The 27,314-nt window shown below is 37.6% G+C and overlaps 1 long non-coding RNA gene and 1 pseudogene across 1 annotated transcript in view; one reads left to right on the top strand and one right to left on the bottom strand.

Moving 5' to 3' along the window:
• Positions 1–26,902, bottom strand: part of LOC143665760 (protein kinase C iota type pseudogene) — a 70,124-nt pseudogene extending 43,222 nt beyond the window's left edge.
• The window catches only part of LOC143665527 (uncharacterized), a 78,492-nt gene that overhangs the window by 49,365 nt on the left and 1,813 nt on the right, over positions 1–27,314 (top strand). The window lies entirely within an intron of this gene.

The following is a 27,314-nucleotide window of genomic DNA, read 5'->3' as shown; positions in this document are numbered from 1 at the left end:
AAAACTGAGAACCAGTACACTTTATGCCACAAGAGTCTTGAAAAACCTCTGAAACTGTTAGCTCCAGTACCTCTGGATGTGAGGGTGAAGTGCCTGCATGTGTGTTTCAGGGAGTGGAGGAAGTAATAAGGAGGATGAGATAGACACTGTTTGAGAAATGTTTATATTTAAAAATCTCCTTTGCCATTTCATGCCTCTGGGCAACTGCCCATTGTCTATCCAAACAGAAGTCTGGAGATTTATTCTCTGGAGAGGGTAAAACTAAGGATCTCTGCATGAGGTTTGGTGGCGATAAATCCCTTCACATTTGAGGGTATGTGTCTACTGTCCCCGAAACAGTGGGAATGAGTGACTGTATACTTAGTGAATGCTGAATGCAGAGATCCCAATCTTCACCCCTAATTTGGCTCTCAGAACACAGAGTCAATCAGCCCTTCAGTCAGGACATCAAAAGATTCTTCTCTGGTAAATCTGACTAGACCAAGAGGAAACACCTAAAGATATCAACATCAGGGATTTCCCAACAAATGGCCCATTCAGATAAGTTTACAAACAAGTTCAGAGTTGATGGTCCTTGTTCATATACCTGATGCTTCTAATTAATTTAGTCTCGTATTCTTAATCAAGGGCAGAAAGCCAAGGATTAAAGGATTACCAGGTATATGAGAAAAATGAAGACATAAACATGAGGAAACTGAAGACGAAAACAAACAGAAAGCAGTAGTTTAGAGGAAACAGAAAATATCCAGGCAGAAGAAAAATGTAAAACAAAACAAATACAAGGCTGTCTTTAATATCTTCAGAGAGATAAAATGTGATTATGAAACAAGGAGAGGTTGCTAAAAATTTTATTAAGAACAAAAAAAGTCTTGGAAATTAGGATCATGTTATAACAGGGGAAAAAGCCTTAATAGAATATTGGAAGATTAAATTGAGGCAATCTGCTAATAAGCAGAGGAAATACATACAGTAACAATAGGAATGAAAAAATAATAAAATTAAAAGGCTAGTTCAGATTGTACAATGTCCAAATTCCAGAAAGAGAGAACTAAGGATTCCAGAAAGAGAAATGAAGGACACTGAAGGTGGGAAATCATCAAAAAGAATCATCAAGAATTGACGGACAGGAGTTTCCAGATTGAAGAGGTCCTGGAAGTGTTTAGCATAATGGATAAAGATAGACAAACAGACCTTGAATGCTGTGAGAAGAGTGGCTAAAAGTGACCCTAGATGCTCACTGTGTGATGTCAACAAGCAACTGGGACCTGGTATTTTTCACTCCTCCACTGAGTGAAAAAGCTGCATCCAGGCTCAGCTTTCCATGAGATCAATGACTTCTGCCCCCTGTCAGGGGAAACTAGACCTTCCTACTTACCTTCCTACAGGCCCCAAGGTATGAGCAGCTGGCGTTCTCATACAACTTCTATAAAAGCTGATAACCCAGTCCAGATTAGGTAGTGCCAAAGTGGTCTGACTATCCCCCCATTGATACGGTTGCTCTCATACTTGCCCTGTAAGTGTAGAGAGTATAAGGGGCAGAGTCCCTCCACTGGAGTATAGGCACATACTATATTTCTGGTAGAACACCCTTGGGCCCACTATGTCTCTTTGAGAAGATGGGGGTTGGGAATTCTGGGATGCTGTTTGCTGACACTGGCCTTGTAAATTTTCCTTTCTCCTTAACTCGTGCCCTGTGATCTGTGGGATTTATCTGGAACCACAGTGCATAACAGGTGGTAAGCAGTATTAAGTGTTCAAGGAGCATGGTATATACAGCCTACACTCAAGTGTTTAGAAAATGGATCGATAAATAGATAGACAGATGGATGGATTGGTGAATAGACAGAATGTAGCAAAATGGCAACTATAGCAAAGTTTGGAATCTGGATATCTGGGGTGGGTAGGGAATGTTAGAGGTATGTTGGAGATCTCTTTATGGAGTTTGTATTATTTTTGTACTGTCCTGTAAGTTTGAATGTATTTCAAAATAAAAAGTTAGAAAGAAAGGCTGCCTATATTCTCACCTCAGCTATCTCCTCCACCATAAAGTCTCCATTCCCCAACAAGCTGAAGAGGTTGTTCCCACTACACCTTATTTATGTTTCTATTAACTATACTTTTATTATGCTTTATATTGTACTTTAGTGTTTTTATCTGCCCCATTAGTTTACCACTTTCTTTCTTAAAATTTCTGCAATATATTAAAATAAAGGGTGATAGAACAAAGTAGTTTACTATCCAACATCCTCTCCTTTTCCAGAGTAATTCAAGAAGAATGGCCAATTTAAGAAAAGGAAAATCAAATACTTGAAAAATAATTGAAAATTTATACAAGAGTCAAGCGAATCTGACAGATCAATTAGTAGAATGGAAGTCTTAGCCATGTGGGATAAACTTAATATATTCTAACAACTCCTTAAGAAGTTATCTACATGGATTCAAGAATAGGCAAATATTTTCTTTCCTTGCCACAGTCATGGTTTTGAAGTAATTTTAAATTTTAGAGTATCATAACAACCTTTTCCAGGTACTATGAATATTGAATAAACAAGAATCAGCCTAATTAATTGAGGTTTATTTGTGCCTAATTTTGGCAGGCCTGTTGCCTAATTGGATAACTTAACATTTTATAAAGCAATCCAGATCTGTGGTTCCTATTTAAAAATATATCATTTTTTTTTCCTGAAGAGCCAAAATTCCATTAGTTTATATTCCCACAAATGTATTTACTTGTCCTTCAGTATAATGTTGAAAGAAAAAGTGAGAAATTCTGGCCTTGTTTCTGATATTAATGGAAATGCTGTAGGTTTTTGGTGGTTATCTATGTAAAGTTAAAGAAGAAATTTTCTATTCCTAATTTGCCAAGCATTTACATCAATGTGTACTGAATTTTATCAAAATTTATCTGTGGTAGATTAAATTTTCTTTAATGTAGAATACTTGATCAAAGTGAGCTAGTTTCTGCTATACTTCTTGGTTATTTTGAGGGCTGATTTGAAGTTCAGTTTTTCCATTTGTCTTTTTTATGATTCAACAAATTCTTTGCTACACTACTCAAAGAAAGATACAGTCTAAATCCCCTCCATTTGAATCTAGGCTAGCTTTAGAGAGTTGCTTGACTAATAGAATGCAGTGAATATGACATTTTGGGATTTCCAAGGTTAAATTATAAGGAACTTGCAACTCTCACCAAGGACTCCTGGAACAGTTTCCTCTCAGAATCCAGCTGCCATGCTGGAAAGAAGCCTAAGCAGCTCTGTGGAAAGGAACCAAGATCCTCAACTGAAATTCCCAACTGGGCTTCTAGACCACAGCTAGTACCAGTTTGCCAGCCCTGTAAGTGAGCCATGTTGGAAGAATATCTGCCAGCCCCAGTTGAGCCACCCTGCTTTAGTTTCCTAAGCTGCTCAAAGCAAATATCATAAAATGGGTCAAGTTAAACAGTGGGAATGGTTTTGAGGCCAGAAAAATGTCCAGATCAAGGCATTATCAAAGGGATGCTTTTTTCACAAAGACTAGCTGCCAATGCTCCTTGGCTCCTCTGCCACATGGCAAGGCACATGATGGCTACTGCTAGTCTCTTCCTTCTCTTCTGAATTTCACTGATTTCAGCTTCCTGCTTCCATGGCTTTCTCTATTTCAATTTCATTCTCTTATAAAAGAGTTCAGTAATAGGATTAAAAGCGATCCTGATTCAGGTGGGGCACGCTTAACTGAAGTAGCCTCATCAAAAGTTCCTACTTACAATGAGTTCACACCCACAGTAATGTATCAAATTTAATAACATGTTTTTCTGGAGTACATACAGCTTCAAACCATGGCATGCTGAAGCTGTTGGGAACAGCAGAAAAACCATCCATACCATATCTGATCAAATTGCAGGCTCATGAGCAAAATAAACGTTTGTTGTTTTATTTAAGTCACTAAATTTTGATGGTTTGTTAGGCAGCAATAGATAAAATATGATTACATGTTTTCCTCCTTTTAATCTGTTAATATGGTAAATTGCACTAGTAGATGTTGAACTCCTTATATCTTGGAATAAACCCTTTCTGAAAAAATCTTGATGTACTCCTAGAATTTGGATACTGTACTGAGCAAGAAAATTACCATTTATGGAAAAAGTAGATTTACCAAGCAAATTATACATAAAATGCAAGAATGTTTAACCTATTTCAGAAAATTTCAGACATGTGGGCATGACAGCATTAAATAGTTCAGAACGAGAAGTAGCTGTATACACTATAGACTAGTTTTCTTTATTTTATATTATTTTCTTTAATGTAGAATACTCGATCAAAATGAGCTAGTTTCTGCTATACTTTTTGGCTGTTTTCAAGGCTAATTTGAAGTTCAGTTTTTCCATTTGTCTTTTTTATGATTCAATTTAGGGAATTGATTAATGGCATTCCATTTAGAAAATAACTGAGGCTTCACTAATCTGAAATAATCAGAGGAGAAATTCTCTCTTTTTTTGTCTTATCTCATTGAATGTTTCATTTTAGTGAATGTAATCAACTGGTTTATGTAAAAACTGGGGAAACACAATAAGCCTCAAAGGGCTCTTGAAAATGAAGAATAAGAAAAAATAAAAACCAAAATGACAGTCTGGGAGGCTTGGGACTGCCCCAGTTTTAAAAATTTTATCAAGTGAAAATGTATTTTTCTGCTTTTCAGTTGCAACAGTATTTAAGAGAGAGCATCCTATACACCCTCTCTCCCCTGCCACATACAAATACACACTCCTCTCTACCTCCCAACCCTTTTTAAGGTAATTCTCTTTTAACTAATTCCACAGAGCATTCTTTATAACATGGAACTGATGAAACCTCTTTTCCCTTCATCATTTTACCACTACCACCTTAAGAAACTTTCCTTCTAGGAGATACAGATTAAAAAGCCTTAGCAAATTCCCTTAGGGTACATTTCCTTAGGTAAGACTTTTCATTAAAGGTTTTTTCCTAAAAGGCTGCCTGCTTGGAAAAATTAACTGAAGTCACAAATAATGAGGTACTGGCATTTGTCACCACAAGTGACACACACAGAAAGCAGAGATCCCAGTTGGGAAGCTGTCATTATGTAAATGTACCCATGTGACAACCCTCTGAGGACAAATGACTCATCAGTGACTCCTTAATCGGCCTGTCTCTAACAATAATAATCTAATCAGTGGTCACCTAATTAAAAATGAAAGAAATTAGTGGCTTCTCCAAATGCTGAGCTTCTTGAATCTCAGGTTACAGACTCTCATTATGCAGAGAGCTGTCAGGTGGTTGCTTATCAGAGCACAGAGAGACAGATCTATGTGAAGTCTCATGTTAATGTCCCTGATTTGATCACTTTTGTCATCATTCACTTAATGTATTGATCTGGATGATCTGCTGTCATGGGTCCTTGTTCACTTATTCATTCATTCACCATTCCTGCCACAAGCATTTATTGCCGGCTTACTGTTTGCCTTGGGCTATATCATGGAGTAAAAGAGATGAATAGAGCACTGTCCTAGCCTTTAGAGGATCTCACTCTGGGATAGATATAAAAATATGTAATAATGATACAATTGGATCAATTGGATTCATTTGTTGGAACCACATTATTGAAGACACAAAATGAGTTCCCATTAGTCAGAATGTGTCCACAGAATTTGAGATACTCCACCATATGCTATTCTTTTAAACTCAGTCTGCTTCATTCATTTATACACAAGCCTTGTTCCTGTTAAGCATTTGAGTTTGAGATCCTGGTTTAGAACTAAGCTCTAACAAGCAAATATCTGCCGTGCGATGCTATATTATAATTTGATTTAAATACTGTTCTTTTTAGATGAGTTTTAAAGGAAATTATCTGTGCTGTATTAAAATATTTACACTCATAGTCCTCTCAGGTATACACTCCTCACCTAGGCTGTAGGGAAAATACACAAATTTTAAACTTGCCAAACAATGGTATCTCAGTCTGTTTTCCACTTAAATAGTCTTTTGGGAAAACTCATTTTCTTATTTGTCAGTTTTTGGTCTTTGAGTCTCTTTCTTCTTCCCTGCTTCTTTCCAGACAGTGTTGAGTATGGGGAGGGCTTTCTTGACTCTGGGAAGGAGTGGAAAGGAGTATTTTCCAGAACACCATGGCTTGCTGCCCCTGGGCTGCTGACTGCGGAAATGCAGCTTCTTCCTGACCGTCTGTGTTTGGGCACAGGCACCAGCAGCGTCCATGGTAACAGTCATTTGCCTCTGGCTCCAACATTTCGATTCGGGGTGGCCTCCTCCTTTTTTCTCCTGAGCTCAGGTTTCTGCCGATGTATAGTACTCTTAGTACTTTTAGGGTCTCCTCCTGGGGCAGAGAACTTATGAATCCCCTGAAAATCACACACAGGTTGTAGTACTAATTGCATAGGGATCAGAGAACAAAGTCTATATGACATCAGATATTTGAAATTTGCTAAAATTTGCCCTAAGGCTTGTTGTTATCCATTTTTTAAAATGTTTTGTGTGTCCTTGAGAAGAACATCCTTCTCTAATTGTTGTGTGTGCATTACTTCTCTATTGCTGCGTAACAAATCAACACAAACTTGGAGACTTTAAAACAATATCCATTTATCATCTCGCAGTTTCTGTAGGTAAGAAAACTACCCGTGGTATAGCAGGGTTCTCTACTCAGGATCTCACAGAACTGAAATCAAGGTGTAAATCAGAAGAGTTCTCATCATATTCATGGGTCCTGGACACATTCAAGATGTTTATAACAGGGGGCAGGAGTCTTGGGGTACATCTACAATTATGCCTACCACAGGACGTAAAGGTCTTTGTATGTTATTTGAATGCAACTTTTTAATGGTGTTCTTCAAGTCTTTATGCTTTCTTTTGTCTGCTGGACCTATTTTAATCACTGATACAACTACATTGATGGTAAATTTATCTATTCTTTCTTGTAGTTCCATTTTTTAACAATTTTTTGCTTTATAATACTTTGAGAATATTATATTAGGTGTATACAGCTTAAAATTATAGTGACTCTCCTCAAATCTAATAATGATTTTTGTCATAAAATTTATTTTGTTTGATAATAATATAGACTAAAGCCTAACCTTCATCTAATTAATATTTGCCATATATATATATGTTTTTAAACTTCAGCCACCCTGTACTTTATACCATACCTATATTTTAAGTGCATATCAGTTAACTATTACTGTCGAACATGCCGCCCCCCATGTTTAGATGCCTATGACAGCAACAGTTTTATTTTCTCATGAATCTGTGGATCAACGATATGGGTTGGATGTGGCCAGGCAGTTCTTCTACCAGTCTTGCCTGGGGTCATTCATATGGTTTTAGGTACCTGGAAACTCAACTGGAACTAGATGAAGATGATCTCCTATGTCTGCAGACTGGTGTTAGCTGTTGGCCAAGCCACTCTCCCCACATCCTCAGGAGACTGCGTGGACTTCTCATGGTGGCAGTGTGTGAGCACTGAGAGCAGACGCTGCAGGCCTAGGCTTGGAGATCCCACAATGTTTTCTCCTAGTACCCCACTGTGCTCAGTTGTTGACTGAGAGCAGCGCACCGTGTGCATGGCTCTGGTGTGAACACTGTAGTGTGCCTGTCAGTTATGTTCCACAAAGCAGGTTCTTTGCAAGGGAGCTCCTAGTGGTGCTCCTCCATGGCCACCACTAGATATGGCTTGATTCAATAATTAAAAATATTTCAAACTTTTGCTATTAGTGAGAAACCTTGTCATTGATTTCTATTTGTGTTGCCAGTGCTTCTGCTTTCCTCTCATAGGTGTCATATGCAGGAATTAAAATATGGAAAAATGAAGACATACCTACCTGGCATAGATTCACCTTAAAAAAACCAGTCACCCTAGCCATGGTCAATGAACTCACTCAGAAAAAATAAAATACATTTGTTCCCTAATTTTTGAAAATATTCAAGTATCCTTTTCTTTTAAATAGTTTTCTCTAAACAGCAATCATTAAGACCATGTAATTATATAATAAAGACTTTAAAAGACACTAAAACAACAATTAACTTCTGCTTATCAAATCTATTTTTCAGCTTAAGGGTATAGTCTTCAGAGTAATATTCATCCTGATTCTCCCCTTTCAGCAGCTCAGTCCATTACCTCTTAATATTTGTCTCTTCTTCAACTTTTAGCTGGGCGTATAGTTACCAGGAATGAAGACAAGCTGTAGTCATGTAACTAAGTTCTGGAAAATGGAATATTGGTGAAAGTGATGCAAGCAATTTCCGGAAAGTATCCTTAAAGAGAGGGCACATGCTCATCTCCTCTTTTTCTCCTTTCCATTAGCCAGAATGTAGACAAGAGAATGGAACCTGGAGTACCCATCTTGGATCATTTGATGATAGCTGCGTGTTGAAGTTGGCAGAGCAGCAAGATAAAAGAAGTCTGTGACCCTGATATTCACAATGTTATCATTCCAACTATAGATCTGGCTTTTTAGGTGAAAGAAGAATACAATTCTGTTTTTTTTAAAGCAATTGTTGTTTATTTTCGTTTGTTCCTTGCAGCCAAAGCCAATCTTAAGCATCTCCTTTTTACCTGTTTGTTTTTGCCCACCATTTCCATTTCATCCTCATTACCTGGCACAAGCACCTGAAGGGAACAGAACTTTGAGAGGCAGCCACCTAGCATAACAAATACGATGAACTTTCCCCAGCCTGAGGAAGATGGATATAAAAACATAGGTTGAAATTAAGGACAAAAACCATCTCCGACACAAAACACACACCAAATAAATATTTGTTGAATGAACGAATTTATCAACTCATTATCAATAGATGACTGCTATATTACTGCACCAAATGTTCTACCTGTCAAGGAGTCACCTCCCCTCCTTCACCACTTAGCCAACTCCTACGAATCTCTTAACATCCAGATCAAATGAGACATCCCTGTCAAGCCTCCCCAGCTTTCTCAGGAAAGGGTTAGTGCCTACATCTCTGAGTTTTACATTTGTCTACCTCACATAGACCACTGCTATCCTCTTGTTTTAGTCTGCTAGGCTGCTGAAAGCAATATAACAGAGATGAGTTGGCTTTTAATAATGGGAATTTGTTAGTTCACAAGCTGATAGCTCTGAGGCCCTGAAAATGCCCAAGTCAAGGCATCCTCAGTGATACTTTTTCTGGCTGCCGGCAACCCTGGACCCCTCTGTCACCTGGCAAGGCACATGGCTGTATCTGCTGGTCTCTACCTTCTCTTCCGGGTTTTGTTGCTTTCCATGATATTCTCTTTCAGCTCTCTCCATAGTCATCCCGTTTATAAAGGACCCTAGTAAGAGGATTAAGACCTACCCTGGGCCATGCCTTAACCGAAGTAACCTAATCACAAGGACATACTTACAAAAACAGGTTTACATCCACAGGAATGTATTAGCATTAAGAACATGCTTTTCTGGGGTCTATACAGCTTCAAACATTACACCTCTCATCATATTGAGACTCCGGCCTCTGACTTTTCTTCTTCATGCCAATAGCCAACATGGTGTCTAGAAGGATGGAGAAGCCAATAATTATTTAAATATACAAAAATGTATACAAGGACTTTCCTCTGAAGATTTATTTCATTTGAAATTTAGGATCCATATAGAGAAGCGAGTTTACTCAATAGTTTTAAGTTCGAGTCCTATTTCCTTCAAAGAAGCCATTTCCATGATTCCTGCCAGGAAAATTGCATTTATTATTCAGGGCTGTAGCAGATCAATATAAAGTCAGAAAAAAATATGGATTATGACAGAAGAGACAGAAGGTCCTGTAGAAACAATTGGAAATATAATCAGATATGCTTAATAACCTTAAATGCATCATTGCTGTTTGCATGACTAAAGAAAATTCACTCTTGCCAATTACTTGTTAGGTAATAAAATTAAGCTGAGCTTATCTGAGCCAAGAGTACTGAGGAAAAAATGAAAGCAATGTGCATATCACAATATCTTTGTAAAGTTAAATGATTTTAAGTAGTATTCATCAAGAATTTAAATATCCCAAAGATAAAATACTTCTTTGCTCAGGACAAAATGTCCTATTCATAGCCCAGATGAAAACTAAATAAAAATGAGGAAAAGAGGAAGTGGTCCTTTCTATTTGCTGATCTAGATAAATGGTTTTAGTCTGCAATGTTGTAAATTTAACTTCTGTTGCCGTTTATGCACTAAAGGGTACTCAAATGTCCCAAAAGAATTAATGCAACTTCTAAAAGTTGGCAAACTAATTTGCAAGGCAATAACTTACATGCCAGGGGAATCTGGATCGATAAGGAATGCAATATTTATTTCCAGGAAACCTAGCAATGTTTTTCTCACTGAAAAGTGAGTAGGGATGAAGTAAATCTAAAAGTGCTTTTTACTGAGTTGGAGGTGAGAACAGGGGAAACATCCCTGTCAGAGAAAGGAGGAAGGTGAAACAGTATCTAAGAATCCCAAAAGGAATATTTGAAGAGGAGGAGGAAGAGGGAGCGTGTGGCAGGAAGAATATGATGCACTTTCCCCAGCCTGGCAGAAGGAGGATGTAAGAATCGAAGAACTTGGGTCAAAATTAGGGCCAAGACCATATGGGAAGAAACCAACCTGGCAACAAAATGACTATCGTCCCATTCATTCCTTCATGTATTCCTTCATTTATCCTCCATTTACTCGAATGCTAGTTATGAAGCACTCAGCATGTACAATCCTGATGTAGGAGCTGAGAAAGTAACAAGTTTAGCTGATGCAGTACTGGCCCAGGCCTTATGCCCAAAGCCTCTGCTGAGGTTGCCTGCACGCAGTCCCTATTCCTGCCACTGGCTTAGTAAGTCTCTTTGTCCAGGATATTCTCTAGGCCTGGGTGTGTGCTCAGAGGAAGGCCGGAGGTACTGGAGGGTTACTGCCTCTGAAGGGATCCTCAACCAATGAGGAGATGCCAAATAAATACTCAAGCTTCCTTACCCCTCCTAGGACACTTGTGAAGCATCTTCCGCAGTTTCTGAGAGAGTCTTCGGGGGTAAGACCCAGTTGCTCCCTGGGGTGACTTCTCAGTAACAGACCCTTGATTGACTTTCCTCCCTTCCCCGTCTCACTTCTCTACTCCTTCCTTACAGTGTTTCCTGGGTCTGAGTTTCCCTCCCAAGTAACCATGTCTTAGTCTTAAGGTCCCTTCTGGGGTGGGGGGTGGGATGGGATACCAAGGTAAGAACAGAGAACAAGACAGATAAGGCCACTTTTCTCATGGGACTTATTACTTGCGAGAGAGAAACAATAAAGAAGTGAAAAAATTTAAAACACAAGATAATTTTGGATCATAGCCAGAACCCAAAGAAGGTAACAACTAAGATTTTGGAAGAATTGGAAGGGAGGGGCCTTCTAGGGGTAGGTGAGCATGGAGGGACCAGTAAGAACGTGACCTGTCATCTGAGGCCTGAGAGGAAGGAGCAGGTATGTAAAGAGCTGTCGGTGGGGGTGCAAATCCTATTTCCAGGAACTCTTTTTTCCTCCATCAGGATCCCAGGGTTTCTAGGGATCGTTCTTACTCTTCCAAGGCTGCCCCCTGTTCCTACAGGTCCCAACATACCTGGAAATGGTAGCATTCTCGGTTCTGTTTGTGGGGCTATAAATGGACTAAGAAGGGAGAGTGTTGGCCTTACTACTTTGGGGCCAGGAATCACAGGACCTTGGGATAACCTGAGGACCACTACTTCCCCAAGATCACAGCTGGGGATCTCCTGCTCTGAGCCCCTGATCTGGACCTGTGGCCCATTCTCTGTTTCCACCCTTTCCCTTCTTACATTGCTATCAGAGCCTCACTCCCACCTTTTATCACCTTCTGGGAGACTGGGATGGATGAGGAAAGACCCAATGGCTGTAGCTACCTGTGCGGCTCCCCTATCTGTCTGCCGATTACAGCCTCATGGACTGGAGCTTCTTTAGGCTGCTGTTCTAGGCTACCCTGGATAAGAACGAACAGCAGAAGCAGAGAAAATGGGTTTCTTTATACCAGGCTTTTCCTTTACTGTTCCTTATTTCAAAGGGGAAAAAGAGTTAGCTTTTTACTTGTGTATCATCTGAGGATCTCTTCAAGGGAATTCTGTTTACTTATGATCATACAAGTTGAGGGAGGGGACGAGGACAATCCACTGGGTTTGGTTCTGGAGTTCCATTTCTAAGGAAATACTGTTGATTCCTTTAAGAAAATGACATACCAACCAGGAATGATTGTGGTGGAGGACAGCAGCATTGCTAAGGATTTTTCTCCTTTATAAACTCATAGCCTACCATCCTTTTCCTACAACTGAAGAGGACTCTCCAGCAAGTTAAAACATCCAAGTTCCAAACTGAGGGCCTGAATAGAGATGAGAGTTTTTCCTCCTGAACATCTTCTCTCCCTTTTCAAGCATCCTTCTTGAGTTCTGGTTTCCTATTTCAAGATGAAGCTCTCTTTCTTCCCAAGTGACTGGGAGCCCCTACTCAGAGGCTGGCCCACAACAGAACAACCCAGCAGAACACAACACAATGAACTTAATGTTTTTCATGTTTCCACCAGGTTTGGAGGGGGTGAGAGTGGGAAGGAGGCTGTTTTGCTACCCATGATGACCTTTGAGAGAACAATTTCAGCATAGATTTTTTTTTTGGAAATGAAATTACAGTATGTTAAGGAAGGAGTGGGTAGAAAGGAAATAGAAACAAGAAGGAAAAGAACATTCATTTGAGATCTTGAGCTTTTAAAGAAAAAAAGAAAACAAAACAAGCAAAGAATAGAAACAAGGAATCAGTAGTGGGAAGGAAATTTTTAATCAAGATGAGGGAAATCTAGACTTATTAGAAAGAAGAGAAGACAAAAGATAAAAAGGAAATCAAGAAAATGCTGGAGACATAAGAGGACTTGTGAGATAGGGGTTTCTCAGTGTCACAGACTCTGCCCGTTTGCATTATATAGGCTCCAATATTGCCAACTACCCCACCCTCCATCACCTCCTCTTCCTCTTTGTCCCTGCCTTTCTTCTCCCTTTAGTTGACTTCATGCTAGCTCTATGCAGAAAGAAGGATATGTAATGTCAAAGATAAAGGTCTCAGAATCTCACCCCCAACCCTAAGATAGTGACTTTTGTGGTCAATTTGGTGAATATCTCTACAAATACTTGTAGAGTATTTGTACTCTACAAAAATAAACTACTATTTCTGCAATAGTTTCTCTTTACAAATATTTGATCATATTATAATACTTTAGCAATTCATTCTTCTACTCCAATGACATATTTCCAAGTTATAATATACCTACCCTAACTATTCTAAGCAGCAATATTACCTAGTAAAGAGAAAGTGTTCTGGAATCAGACATCCAGGGTTTGACTACTACTAACCCACTACAGGTAGTCTTTTCTTTGAAGTCTTAATGCACATGAATTTCAGTTATTGTGATTTCATTAAATAACAGTAGTCTCCCAACAACAACACAGTTCAGATTTCAGTTATCACTGTAAATTAACTGTGAGTGATTGTATAAAAAACAAAATTTGCTGCTAGCTCTTCAGGTTACAAATCACTGTGTGAGTCATAATCAGTGACCAATCATATCACATCTGGCAAAGTCCATCTGTGATTGGTCATTGCATATCTGTTCTTCAGTTCATGCACAGACAGTAAAGCAGGGTAAACCTGACAAACCCATGTGACATTTTACAAAAGTGTCACTTTACAAAGCTGGATAATTTTGAATTGGCCAACAAAAATGAAAGTGCAGGGTGGGCCACGGTGACTCAGCAGGTAAGAATGCTTGCCTGCCATGCCTGAGGACCCGGGTTTGATTCCCAGTGCCTGCCCATGTAAAGAAAAAAAAAAAATGAAAGTGCAGCAAAGAAACAAAATGTGGTAATGATGGAAATTAAATGTAAATAAAATTTAAAAGGAGCTATAGAAGAAATAGCTGATATGGAAATGTTGACATTTTTGCTTTTCCAGAGACTAAGTTGCAGATGAACTTAGTGAAGGAGAAGTTACTGCTACACCTGAGGAAAGTGGCTGTGATTGAGAGAATGAAGGTGTCACAGATGAAGTGACATCAGCAAAAATATCACACTAAAGGAATTTGCAGATGTACTTCATGATATTAAAAGTGTAAAGGATAAAATATTGAAGGTAATCCAAATTTAGAGAGGAATACTACAGTCCTCCAAGGCATAGAAAAGATGCTCATTCCTGACTGCATGTTTTTTGATGAGATAGTTTGAATAAGTGTTCAAACTGCTTTTGATAAATACTTTTAAAAAGAAACGAAACACATTAATACTCAAAGTTTCTAATATTTTAAATCATAATGTACTAAATAAATACTAGTTGTAATATTTTTCATTCCCCTATACAATTGTAGTATACAGTAAGAGAGATTTTAATATTTTGACAAAAATTTTTAAGTCATAATTTTCCTCATTGATTATTAAGAATACTGTATACAGAATTATCTTGCATGGTCATTTTACTACGCTCTACTACCATGTAAGCAAGGATTGTCTGTATCTAGTTGACTAACCTTCAGTAAGTTACTTAAACTCTCAATGGCTCAATTTTTTAAAATAGGGATAATGACAGTCTCTATCTCATACGAATGTTGTGATAATTAACCACGTTAAGGATTATAAAGCAATTATAATCCTTAGTAAGTAAATAGCATTTAATAAATATGCTATTATATTCTATTGTATGACTATATATTAATTTTTAAACAATCCCTTATTGATGGATATTTGCATTATTTCCAGTAATTCTCAATTATAGACAATGTTGCAAAGCCCATTGGTACATACATTTTTGAGCACTTTTGTAAGTGTTTCTGTAAGATAAATGCTTGAGAATGAATGGTAGAGTCAAATAAAATGATCGTTAAAATTAATAATTATTTTCAGATTGCCTTCCAAAAATATGCCAATGGTGTATGTCTCTATTTCTCCATAATAACGCAAATTCTGGATATTAGGAATCTTTTAAATATTTGCTAATGTGACTGGAAAAAACTGATATCTTATTTTAATTTGTATTTCTTTCATTAGGAATGCGCATGATCATTTTTCATGTTTATTGATCATTTTTAATTTCTTTCACTGAAAAATCTGTTATCATCTTTTGCTCATTTTTCTATTGAATCATTTTCATATTGATTTTTTTCTGTCTTTATCTATTTATCTTTATATTTTCAATAATGAAATTAAGCATTGTAAAAATAATTCCATATACTACCAAGCTAAGGTTAAAAGCAATTTTCCATGTTAAACTAATATCTCTGTCTAGGTAGTAACACATTTCCTCATGACTTTATAAAAAATATTTATTAAAAAATAATTATAGACTCACCAGAAATTGCTAAAACAGTTCACAGAGCTCCCTGAGACCTTTATCCAGTTCTCCCCAATGATGACATCTTATATAGCGGTAGTACAATATAAAAACCTGGAAAAATATATTAGTACAATATTGTTGACTTGACTACAGACCTTATTCAGTTTCTGCTGTTTGTTTTTAAACTCATTCCTTTTGTGTATTTGCATGCATTGTTTTATGAAATTTTAACTCATGTAAAGATTCATGTACCCACATGAAGATCTAGAATATTCCATCACCACGATGGAATGTCCCTGAACTGTACCTGAATGGTTGCGTCCTCCCCTTCCTGCACCCTGCTCTCCACCTCCGTGTCTTTGCTATTTTGAAAATGTTATGTAAGCGAAGTCATACAGTATATAACCATTTGGCTCTTTTTCACTAAGCACAATGGCCTTGAGAAACCAAGTTGTTGCATTAACAATAATTCATTCCTTTATGTTGTTGAGAAGAATTCCATTGTATGAAACAAACTAGAGTTTGCTTAACCATTCACCCACTGAGGGACAATTTGGGTTTCCAGTTTTGGGCTGTTACTAATAAAGCTGTTGTGATCAATCATGTACAGATATTTGCGTCAACATAAATTTTCATTTCTCTGGGATAAATACCCAACAGCGCGACTTCTGGAGTATGTGGTAGAAGCATGTTTGGTTTTATAATAAACTGCCAGATTATTTTCCAGTATGGGTGTGTCATTTTACACTCCCACCAGCAATCTGAGCAAATCAGTGCCTCTGCAGCCTCATCAGTACTTGGCTTTATCACCATTATTTATTTTAGCCATCTGATAGGTGTGTGATGACATCTCATTGTGGTTTTTTTTTTTATTTTTTTTTTTATTAATTAAAAAAAGAATTAACAAAACAATTAGAAATCATTCCAATCTACATGTACAATCAGTAATTCTTAATAACATCACATAGTTGCATATTCATCATTTCTTAGTACATTTGCATCAATTTAGAAAAAGAAATAAAAAGACAACAGAATAAGAATTAAAACAATAATAGAAAGAAAAAAAAACAAAAACAAAAAACCTATACCTCACATGCAGCTTCATTCAGTGTTTTAATATAATTGCATTACAATTGGGTAGTATTGTGCTGTCCATTTCTGAGTTTTTATATCCAGTCCCGTTGTACAGTCTGTATCCCTTCAGCTTCAATTACCCATTGTCTTACCCTGTTTCTAACTCCTGCTGAACTCTGTTACCAATGACATATTTCAAGTTTATTCTCGAATGTCCGTTCACATCAGTGGGACCATACAGTATTTGTCCTTTAGTTTTTGGCTGGATTCACTCAGCATAATATTCTCTAGGTCCATCCATGTTATTACATGCTTCATAAGTTTATCTTGTCTTAAAGCTGAATCCATTCTGCCATTCTATGTCTTTTGATTGGGAAATTCAGTCCATTAACTTTTAGTGTTATTACTGTTTGGATAATATTTTCCTCTACCATTTTGGCTTTTGTATTATATATATCATATCTGATTTTCCTTCTTTCTACACTTTACTCCATACCTCTCTCTTCTGTCTTTTCGTATCTGACTCTAGTGCTCCCTTTAGTATTTCTTGCAGAGCTGGTCTCTTGGTCACAAATTCTCTCAGTGACTTTTTGTCTATAAATGTTTTAATTTCTCCTTCATTTTTGAAGGACAATTTTGCTGGATATAGGAGTCTTGGTTGGCAGTTTTTCTCTTTTAGTGATTTAAATATATCATCCCACTGTCTTCTAGCTTCCATGGTTTCTGCTGAGAAATCTACACATAGTCTTATTGGGTTTCCCTTGTATGTGACAGATTGTTTTTCTCTTGCTGCTTTCAAGATCCTCTCTTTCTCTTTGACCTCTGACATTCTAACTAGTAAATGTCTTGGAGAACGCCTATTTGGGTCTATTCTCTTTGGGGTGCGCTGCACTTCTTGGATCTGTATATTTAGGTCTTTCATAAGAGTTGGGAATTTTTCAGTGATAATTTCTTCCATTAGTTTTTCTCCTCCTTTTCCCTCCTCTTCTCCTTCTGGGACACCCACAACACGTATATTTGTGCACTTCATATTGTCATTCAGTTCCCTGATTCCCTGCTCAAGTTTTTCCATTCTTTTCCCTATAGTTTCTGTTTCTTTTTGGAATTCAGTTGTTCCATCCTCCAGTTCACTAATTGTAGCTTCTGTCTCTTTAGATCTACCATTGTAGGTATCCACTGTTTTTTCCATTTTTTCTTCTTTGTCCTTCACTCCCATAAGTTCTGTGATTTGTTTTTTCAGATTTTCTATTTCTTCTTTTTGTTCAGCCCATATCTTCTTCATGTCCTCCCTCAATTTATTGATTTGGTTTTTGAAGAGTTTTTCCATTTCTGTTCGTATATTCAGCATTAGTTGTCTCAGCTCCTGTATCTCATTTGAACTATTGGTTTGTTCCTTTGATTGGGCCATATCTTCAATTTTCCGAGCGTCATCCATTATTTTCTGCTGGTGTCTGGGCATTTGATCAGATCTCCCTGGGTGTGGGACCCAGCTGGTTGAAAGGTTTTTCTGTGGAATCTCTGGGCTCTGTTTTTCTTTTCCTGCCCAGTAGGTGGCGCTCGTGGCGGTCGTTTGTCTGCGGGGCAGTCGGCCCGGGAAACCGCGCGTGGAGGCGGGGGTCGCTGGCCGTGGCTTGGGGGAGTGCCGGTCCAAATTGCCCCGCTGGCCCGAGACGCCAAGCGTGACGGGAGGGCCCCGCTATCCAATATTCCCAGTCAGACCGGGGAGCCACGTGCGTGGAGGGGACCCCAGACGCCAGCCACCCCAGCCGGGAAAACGTGCACCCCTCGGGTATCTCACAGCAGTGGATTCTCCCTACCCGTTCAGTCGTTCCAGAATGGGGTACGCTGTCTTTTTTGGTCTCTGTCGTGACTCCGGGAGCTGTTTTGTATTGTTTCTGTTTCTTTAGTTGCTTTTCTGGAGGAGGAACTAAGACCCGCGCGTCTTACTAAGCCGCCATCTTCTCCCTCCTCATTGTGGTTTTAATTCACATTTCTCTAATGAACTAATGATGTCAAATGCCTTTTTATGTGTTTATTTGCCATAAATGTCTCATCTTTGGTGAACTGGTGAACTGTCTCTTCATGTTTTTTGCCCATTTTCTAATTGATTTATTTGCTTGAGAATTGAAATTTCTTTATATATTCTAGATAAAAGTCTCTTGTCAGATATATGATTTGCAACTATTTTTCTCCCCAGTCTGTAGCTTGTCTTTTCAACTTTTTAAGTCTTTTGCAAAGCAAAAGCTTTAAGTTTTGATAAAGTCCACCTTATCAATTTTTTCTTCTATGGATTTTTTACTGACTTTAAAGTGCTCATACATTAGGGTCATTAGCCCTATGGCTATCAGATATGTTGGAAATATTTTTCCATTTTGTCTATTGAGTTTATTCATGGTACTTTGTACCACACCAAAGCTTTACTTTTTGTGTAGTCAAATTCTTCATCATTTTATCTGATTTTTTTTCTGCTTTATGTTATGGTTTTCCTAAATTTCCTTCTTAAAATTCTCCTTTCCTTTGACATCTATGGTATGCTCTCTGATTTTGTTCAGCTGCCACAAATGTAAGTATTTACAAAAGATTCTCAATTACTAACACCTTAATACTCTCACTGCCCCTGACCCCTCCATTTGTTTTCTAGCTGGTCTCGGATTCTCTCAGCTTTGGCCATCACCTCTAGTTTTAACTTTTATTTTTATTTATTTATATATATATATATACATGGGCAGGCACCGGGAATCGAACCCGGGTCCTCGGGCATGGCAGGCAAGCACTCTTACCTGCTGAGCCACCGTGGCCCGCCCGAGTTTTAACTTTTAGGTCTAGGCTTATTGGACATCTTCACATGGAAATCCTTCTACCACCTCAAACTGAAATGTCCCCAAAGGAAATGACTATTCTCCCCACATTAGTTAAGGACATCTCCACAATCTTAGGCTCAAAACGGCAACATCATGCTAACCTTTTTCCTTTCTCTTATAAATACATCAGTAGTCACCAATTTCTACTAATTTTCTTTCGCTGGATCTTTTAACTCTGTTTTCTCTAGTTCAGATTTCATCACCACTAATTTGAGACAGTATAGTTGTCTCCTAAACAGTGTTCCTGTGCCTTCTCTCCTTCAGCCCACTCTATACGTTATTGTCAGTGATGACTTCCTCGGACAGAGGTACAAACGTCATTCTCCTGCTCAAAAATCCTACAACAAGGGAAGAAACAGAACAGATATCATATTCAGGATTTAAAATTATATATGACCATGGGTAGATAAGAAATTTAAAATTTTATAGAAGAAATTTTGTGCATTATGACAATGAATTTGAAAATCTGGAAGAAACTGATGTTTTCCTAGAAGAAATACACATCACCGAAACATAGAAAACCAGAAGTAGATCAATAACCATGGAAGAGATAGACATAATAAGTCTTTCAAAAAGCACCTGGCCTAGTGTTAGTTGCTTTCAAAGATTAAAAGAAAACAAGGAACACACACTTTCCTCCTATGATGAACTTACACTAAAGAAGAAAAGTTTAAAAACCAACTGTAAACCGGTGCTATTTAATGGAGCACAGGTTGGGCCAGGCAAAGCACGGGAATGAGACTGGTCAGGTTACTTGTGGCTTCTTTTAAATTAATGACCTCTACGTTTTCTTTCAGAATCAGATACATTGCATATAGAAACACCAAGCAGAAACAAAATTTTTTTTTGATACCCTAGAAGCCTCAAGAGGGCAGCATCTTACTTTGGAAGAAAGCGTTCATGCCTGCAGTGCACAGCCTGTGTTAATATTCATAACAGCACCCGAGAGTCAGGCTGTCAATAGGTGGAGGGAATGGGAGACAAGGTGGTAGATGTGTTTCAAAATATTCTGACCTTTCACGTTCTTCTCTAATTTACCATCCTCACAGAACCTCTCTAAATTGGCAGTTTGGGTAAGCAGTTTCCCTGCAGTCATTATAGAAACAGGTATTTTATGCTAGCTGCATTTTGTTACCAACGCACCGCTCACACAGAAACTATTTTTATCTTTCATTTTGGAAATTAGATGGTAAGAAGTCACCATAACAATACTGCAATAACATCAGCCCTTGCTTGGACTATGGTCACAGCGTCCTTTCCCTCCTAGTGCCTCTGCTCCAAACTGCATGATAATGTCACTCCCCTTCCACAACAAGTCAAGTTAACCCAAGTTCCTTACAATGCCCTCCCTAGTTTCCTGTTTCCTGGCACTCTCCCTCTTGCTGGCTCACTTAGTTCTAGCCACACTGGTTTTACTGTTCCTTAAACATAACACATTGCTTGTTCCAGCTCAGAACCTTTGCACTTCCTGATTTTCTCCCTGATTTTCACAGGACTCACTTCCTCATTCAAGGTTCCTCTTACATGTCACTTCCTCAGAGAAACCTTTCCTGACCATCCCACCACTACCACCACCATATCCTTACCCTGCTTTATTCTTCATCGGGAAAATGAAATTCCCTGTTATTTTATTGCTCTGCCTTTCTCCAGCAGGTAAGTTTCAAGAAAGGGACTTTGTCTTCTTTACTGATGTCTCCTCAGAACCTAGAAAAATACTTGAAACATACTGGTTGCTCAATAATTAGTAGCTGAATGAATAAAAGAATGAAGCAAAGTTTAGTCAACCCAATGTTTCCATTCTACCTCTTGATATATTGTGTGACAGATACTTCAAAAGTAACAGCCCAATCCTAATGAGGCAGTTTTATAGAAACTAAATCACTGAATTTTTCAGAGATCCATTGTATTAGTCAGAGGGCCCTCTAGGGAAACAGAACTGGCAGGACATATATATACATTAGATATATAATTCATATATAATATACATAACACAAAAATATAAATTGTACATATTATGAGATATTTTATAGGAATTGGGTCATGAAACTGTGGGAATTGGCAAAGTCCAAACTCCATTGGACAGGCTACAAGCTGGGAACTCTAATGAAGGGTTTCGATGAATTGCCCAGGACAAACTGGCTAAAGTAGGGATGGAAATTCCTTCTTCTGGCTACTGAAACCATCACTTCTCCTCTTAAAGCCTTCAGCTGATTAAAAAAATCTCTCATTGTTGAAGGCAATTCCCCTCAGTTGATTGTAGTTGCAATCAGCCATAGATACAATCAACTTATTGATGATTTAAGTCCATGAAATATCCTCCCAGTAACAATCAGACCAGTATTTACTTGACCAAACAGCTGGACACCATAATTAGCCAAGTAAGTTCATGACACATGAACTTATCATCACACCCATGGTTCTCAACATTTATTTATTTCTGAAACAGATATTTGATGAAGAAAAAGTCTCCCCCAAATTGTCACTAAAACAAAAGTGGTAAGATAAATCATAGCAGTTAGATACCTTCAGCATTTACATAATTTTTAAAATGTTAAAACCAGCATAAGATAATTCTATAATAGAATTGTATAATTAACTCTTAGTGAAGTTAATTTTACTCTGAAGTTATGTAGGTTACCAAAAAGAACTTGTCACCTATGTCAAGAAGAGTGTCGGCATTACTAATCCTGGATGTTATTTTCTCTACAAAACAGCTCTCAGGCATAGAATATTCAGGGTGCAAACAGAACAGTGTAAATAATTAAGATGTAAATTCAATTATGGCTGTGGCCCCATTAAAGTTCTGTTTTTGGTAATAGCAGTGTCCTCAATTTATAAATGGAATTTCATCAGAATGTAAGCTCATGGAAGGAGAAGTTCTTAAAAGATTTTGGTAAATAAAAAGCAATTCAGTAGATATTATTTCCATCTGTATGGATCTAATTATGCTCAATAATTGATTCACTTTTGCAGCTATGTAGAAATCCAGAATTAAAATTACAACATAATAATTTAATAATGTTTGTTCTGAAAGAACTCAGTTAATTCCCTACATTATTTTTAATAAAAATAAAAGATCTTTCGGCTAAAATATATTAAATACCTTCTTCTTTGATGTAGAATCAAGGACTTTACTTTCCATAGTATCTTATTGAGTATCCCTATCTGTCATTTTTCTAAAGGCCTATTAGCTTAATTTTTATTTGTTATTAAAAAAATCATTTTGTCAGTTTGTTCCTTGCTTATCATATTTACAACTGATAATTTTAAATATAATAATATTTAAATAAAATATTTTAAATTTTTTATTTATAGCAAAGGTATTTAAATATAACTATTTGAAGTTATTTAAATATGTTAAATATCTAAAGTTATTTAAATAGATAATTATTAGAACTAATAGTGAACAGCTATAATCTATTAAGGACTTGCAATGTGCTAGGCACTATACCAAGCACATTACTTTATGAATACTCACATTACTTGATTAATACTCATGGGCTAGCCTTGGAACCTACTCACCATTTCTAATACATTTTCAATGAAAAAAATGGGTTGCAACTTTGAAAGCACTGAGTTACAAATGAAGTTTTATAACACAATTTATTTATAAATAGAGACCCATCTGCACTGATGACTACAACTTCTAATGAATGAAACCCATGCAGCATGACAAACTGAATTAATTTGAAATAAGTTTTGTGTGCAGGAGAAAATTGAAGCCCTTTCATATTTTATTTCTATATAGCATCCTTGACATTTAAAGACGTTACTGCTGACAACATCACTATGTAGCCAAAGCTACAAAGTCTGATGCCTGCTTGAATTGCAGTTACTTTTACAATAAACATTGTCCATGTGCCTTGATAGAAATGTCTCTAGCTTCTCTGCTTAAATTTTTTTCCCCAAACGGGCACATTATCCCTGTTTGCCACAGTCCACTGTTTTCTACTGCTGTCGCTACATTTACACAATATGCTCTGATACAATTCAGTGAGACCTCCTCAATATTTTTTGGCTCACTGTTACCTTGACTGGAGACAGTTTAGTTCACCATTAGGAAGTCACTTTGACAGAGAACCCAAAATCTCCTCAAAATTATATGAAAAGTGGCAAGGTGGATATAATGGATATCTGTGTTTATTTCTGCTCAGCATCCATTTCCCTGTTTTGAGGTAAAATCATTCTCCTTTGCGGAGACCATCCCTCCATTGATTCCATTGGGATCCATGATTCAGTGGGGCTGCACTGCCCTCTGGCTCCCCTGGGGGAAACCTGACAGATGAGGGCTCTATACCTCCTGGCCATAGAGAGTGGTTCGGGCTAAGTCTCTGACCCAAGAAGATCCATAACACACATAAACCTCAATCTAAGGCTTTCTGTTAGGACCACTGGGAAGAGAAACATGCTTTTGTTTTCTGGAGTTGCTAAACCTAGATCTTCTGATAACCATTTTGCCACCACTTGAAGTCAGCATGAGATTGAAGCCAACATGGGGGAAGGCCAAACCAGGAAGTGGAGAATATCAAACTACTTAGCTCCAGTGTCACCTGAAGCCAGTAGTAAAGTTGAATCAGTTAAAATTACAATTAGCTTAAGCTAGTTGGGTCAGTACCTGTTGTTCACAACCAAAACTGTTCTCAATAACACAAGCAGATGGCCACAGACCGAATATCAAACCATGTATGGAGTTATACTTGCCTCCCCAAGGTGTGATTACTCATATGGAGGACTTCTCATTAATATCAGGAAGGGCCCATGATATGGTTTGTTCCTGAAGGTCAGCAAGTGGGGTGTAGGTTGCTATTGCTGTGTTTTGGAATCTTGTTATGTTGTCCTTTTATCTTTCTCATAAAACTGGAGCAGCACAGAGTGATAATTAGGGAAATGCTGGTGCTACCTCATCTTGTCAGCACTCCAATATTAAAACAAATTCCAAGATTTGGTTGAAAGTAAGTTAAATAATTACTAAATTGAGTTACTAAAGAGTTCCCATGTGACAGGCAGGCTTTTGAATTTAGGCTCCACTTTCTAACTTCGTGACGATGGTCACTTTACCTCTTTGCCTCATCTACAGAATAGGGATAATAGTAATCCTGCCTATAAGGCTTGTTTTCATCTTATTTTATTTTATTTTTTATTAGATGAGTTAATTGAGGGAACAATATCAGAATAGAGCCTGGGCATAGTACTCAAAATATGTTTGTTATGCTTATTATTTTCCCTTAATTTTAGGCATCACAACATCTGGCCCTAAAAGAGAACAGGATTCTCATACCATGACATCATTCTCATCTGTTTCTGCAGCCACGGGGCCTCACATTGTCACGGGTCTGGCAAGCCCAAGCACAAACACAAGACTCGAGACTAATTTAGCATATTTTCAGTTTCTTGTAAGTTAATACAAAAAAGTAACATCGTGTGACGGCTATATAAGGATGGTAGTCAACCCTGAAGCAATTTCCATTTTTATATATGTCCGTCTAGGCCAGTTTGTATGATATGAAATCAGTGAGAAGAGAACTGTGTTAGCAAGAAATCTGCCTAGTAAAAACAGATTTTCTTAGACGCATATGCCTTTAAACAATGTTATTTAACACTTTGGTATTTTTCTGTAGATATGTGATTTCAGCACTATTAGGAAGATATTGTAGTTCTATAATAGTCTTCACTCAGTTCTCGAAACAAGTATTATAGATGTCTAGTGTAAGCACAATTACATGTAATAATGGGAAGCTAAGGAAAAGGAGATGGTATCTAAATTGGTCAGAAAATGAGAAAAAGGTTCATCTTTTTTGGGCAAATTTTTAAGCCTTCTCTTTTGGTTGAACTGAACAATATGAGTCTCAGTTACAGAATCAAAATTATTAGAGAGTAGAAATAAAGCATTAAAATAATTACACAAATGTTTGTTTACTATAATAATTCATATCAATTTCTAGTAAATAATTACATCTCTGAATTGAGGGCTGTTTTTAATACTTTTTCCACTTCCTTCTAGAATTGTTGTCAGACTGCCAGCTATAGATATTACAGCTATCAGAATGCCTGAGTCTAGCAGCTATCCCTTTTAATTTTGTGCTTCTAACAGGCAATGATGAGGGAAATTGAATTTTCTCTAAAATAACAGTGTGAGAGAGTGTTCTAACGGATAAATTGTGTGATCTTCATGTATGGATTTGTGATTTTTTTCTCTGTTTATTCAAAGGCTGCTTTTTGCTTTGCTAGTTTTCCAGCTGTGTCCAGATTTAAAATTTCAGGGACTTTTTCTTCCTGGCGGCATGGAAATGGCTCCCAGGGATGAGACTGGCCCTGGCACTGTGGGATCAGCAATACCGTCCTGACAAAAAGGGGGAGAAAGAAGTGTAACAAATAAGGTATCAGTGGCTTAGAGAGTTCAAGTAGAGTTGAGAGGCTACCCTGGAGGTTTCTCTTATGCAAGCTTCAGTTAGATATTGCTACCTATCATAACTTGCCAAACCCCAACCAAAACCATTCCTGCCAATCCTAAAGATTACCCAGGGCATTACATACAATTCTACAAAGGTTCCATGCACTAGGGTGACTTTCCAGAAACCAACAACTTCCAGATGGGTCCCTGGACCAGGTAAGTCCAGAAACGCAAAGGGGCCTGCCCTTCCAGAACATCAACTAGTTCCATCCACCTATCCCACATTATCGACAGCATCTTCCAACATGAAAAAGTTAGAATGGGGATAACCCAAATACCCCTAAACAGTGGGATAGAAAGATCAAAGGTGATGATGGAGTTATACAGAGAAGGTAGGGTTTAACAAACGAATATGATTGTTGAATTGTTATACTGATACTTTTAGCCTCCAGTACCTTAGAGCAGCTAGAAATAAAAACCTTAAGTTGTGGAATTATAACCCATACCGAACTCTGAAATCTGTTCTACAACTAACTATTGTGATGTACTTTGAAATTTATTGCTTTTATGTATATATGTTATTTAAAGAGAAGGAGGCATATAACAGAGAAGATAGGATTTAACAAATGAGTATGACTGCTGAATCATTATATTGATATTTTTGTTGGTCTCCAGTGTCTTGGAGCAGCTAGAAAAAAAAACTAAAACAAAAAATTGTGAAACTATAACCCATACCAAATTTTAAAATATGTTCTATACCTACTTGTTAAAATGTACTTGGAAATTTATTGCTTTTTTGTGCATGCCATATTTCGCAGTTAAAAAAAAAAGTTAAGGGGGTACAAGGGTGGTTCAGTGGTAGAATTCCCGTCTGCCAAGCAGGAGACCTAGATTCAATTCCTAGCCCTGCGCTTCCCAAAACAAACAAACTAAAATTTCAACAAATGGTGCTACAATAATGGGATACTTACATGGAAAAAGAATGAAATGTGACCCCTGCCAGCATACAAAAAAAAAAAAATTAAAAAAAATTTCAGGGACTTTTAACAAATAAACTTTGCTCTTACTGATTTTACCTTGCTTACTACCTTACTCTTGATTTTTCAAGGGAGTTTTATTGCCAAGAAGAAAAAATACACACTCTATATTTTGTATCACTTGCTCTTCCTAATTTGCCCCCTCACCTTCTGGCGTCATTCCAGAACAATCACTGGCCTCATCATTGTTTCCCAATATACCATGCTCGCCCTTGCCCATATACAACATTCTTTGGCTCACTGTTACCTTGACTGAAGACAGTTTAGTTCACCATTAGGAAGTCACTTTGACAGAGAACCCAAAATCTCCTCAAAATTATATGAAAAGTGCAAGGTGGATATAATGGATATCTGTGTTTATCTCTGCTCAGCATCCATTTCCCTGTTTTGACATTAAGTTAGGACACATTTTCCTATCTCTCCAGAGTTTCTCAGGTTTCCTAAACCATAGCATGTCTTAATGTTTCCATGACTCTTACTCTGACCCACCTGAAGCACTCCCTATTCTAATTGTCTGCAACTGTGTAGTCTTTCCAGTGCATTGGGAACTGAACAAACACTGTCACTTATTGTTCTCTATTGGGCTAAATATGCTATTACCTGTGCTGAGCAAATGTAGCTTTCTTCTTCAG

Source organism: Tamandua tetradactyla, chromosome 21 (assembly GCF_023851605.1).
Source record: "Tamandua tetradactyla isolate mTamTet1 chromosome 21, mTamTet1.pri, whole genome shotgun sequence".
Classification (NCBI taxonomy): Eukaryota; Metazoa; Chordata; class Mammalia; order Pilosa; family Myrmecophagidae; genus Tamandua; species Tamandua tetradactyla.
This window is presented reverse-complemented; position numbering and strand designations above follow the sequence as displayed.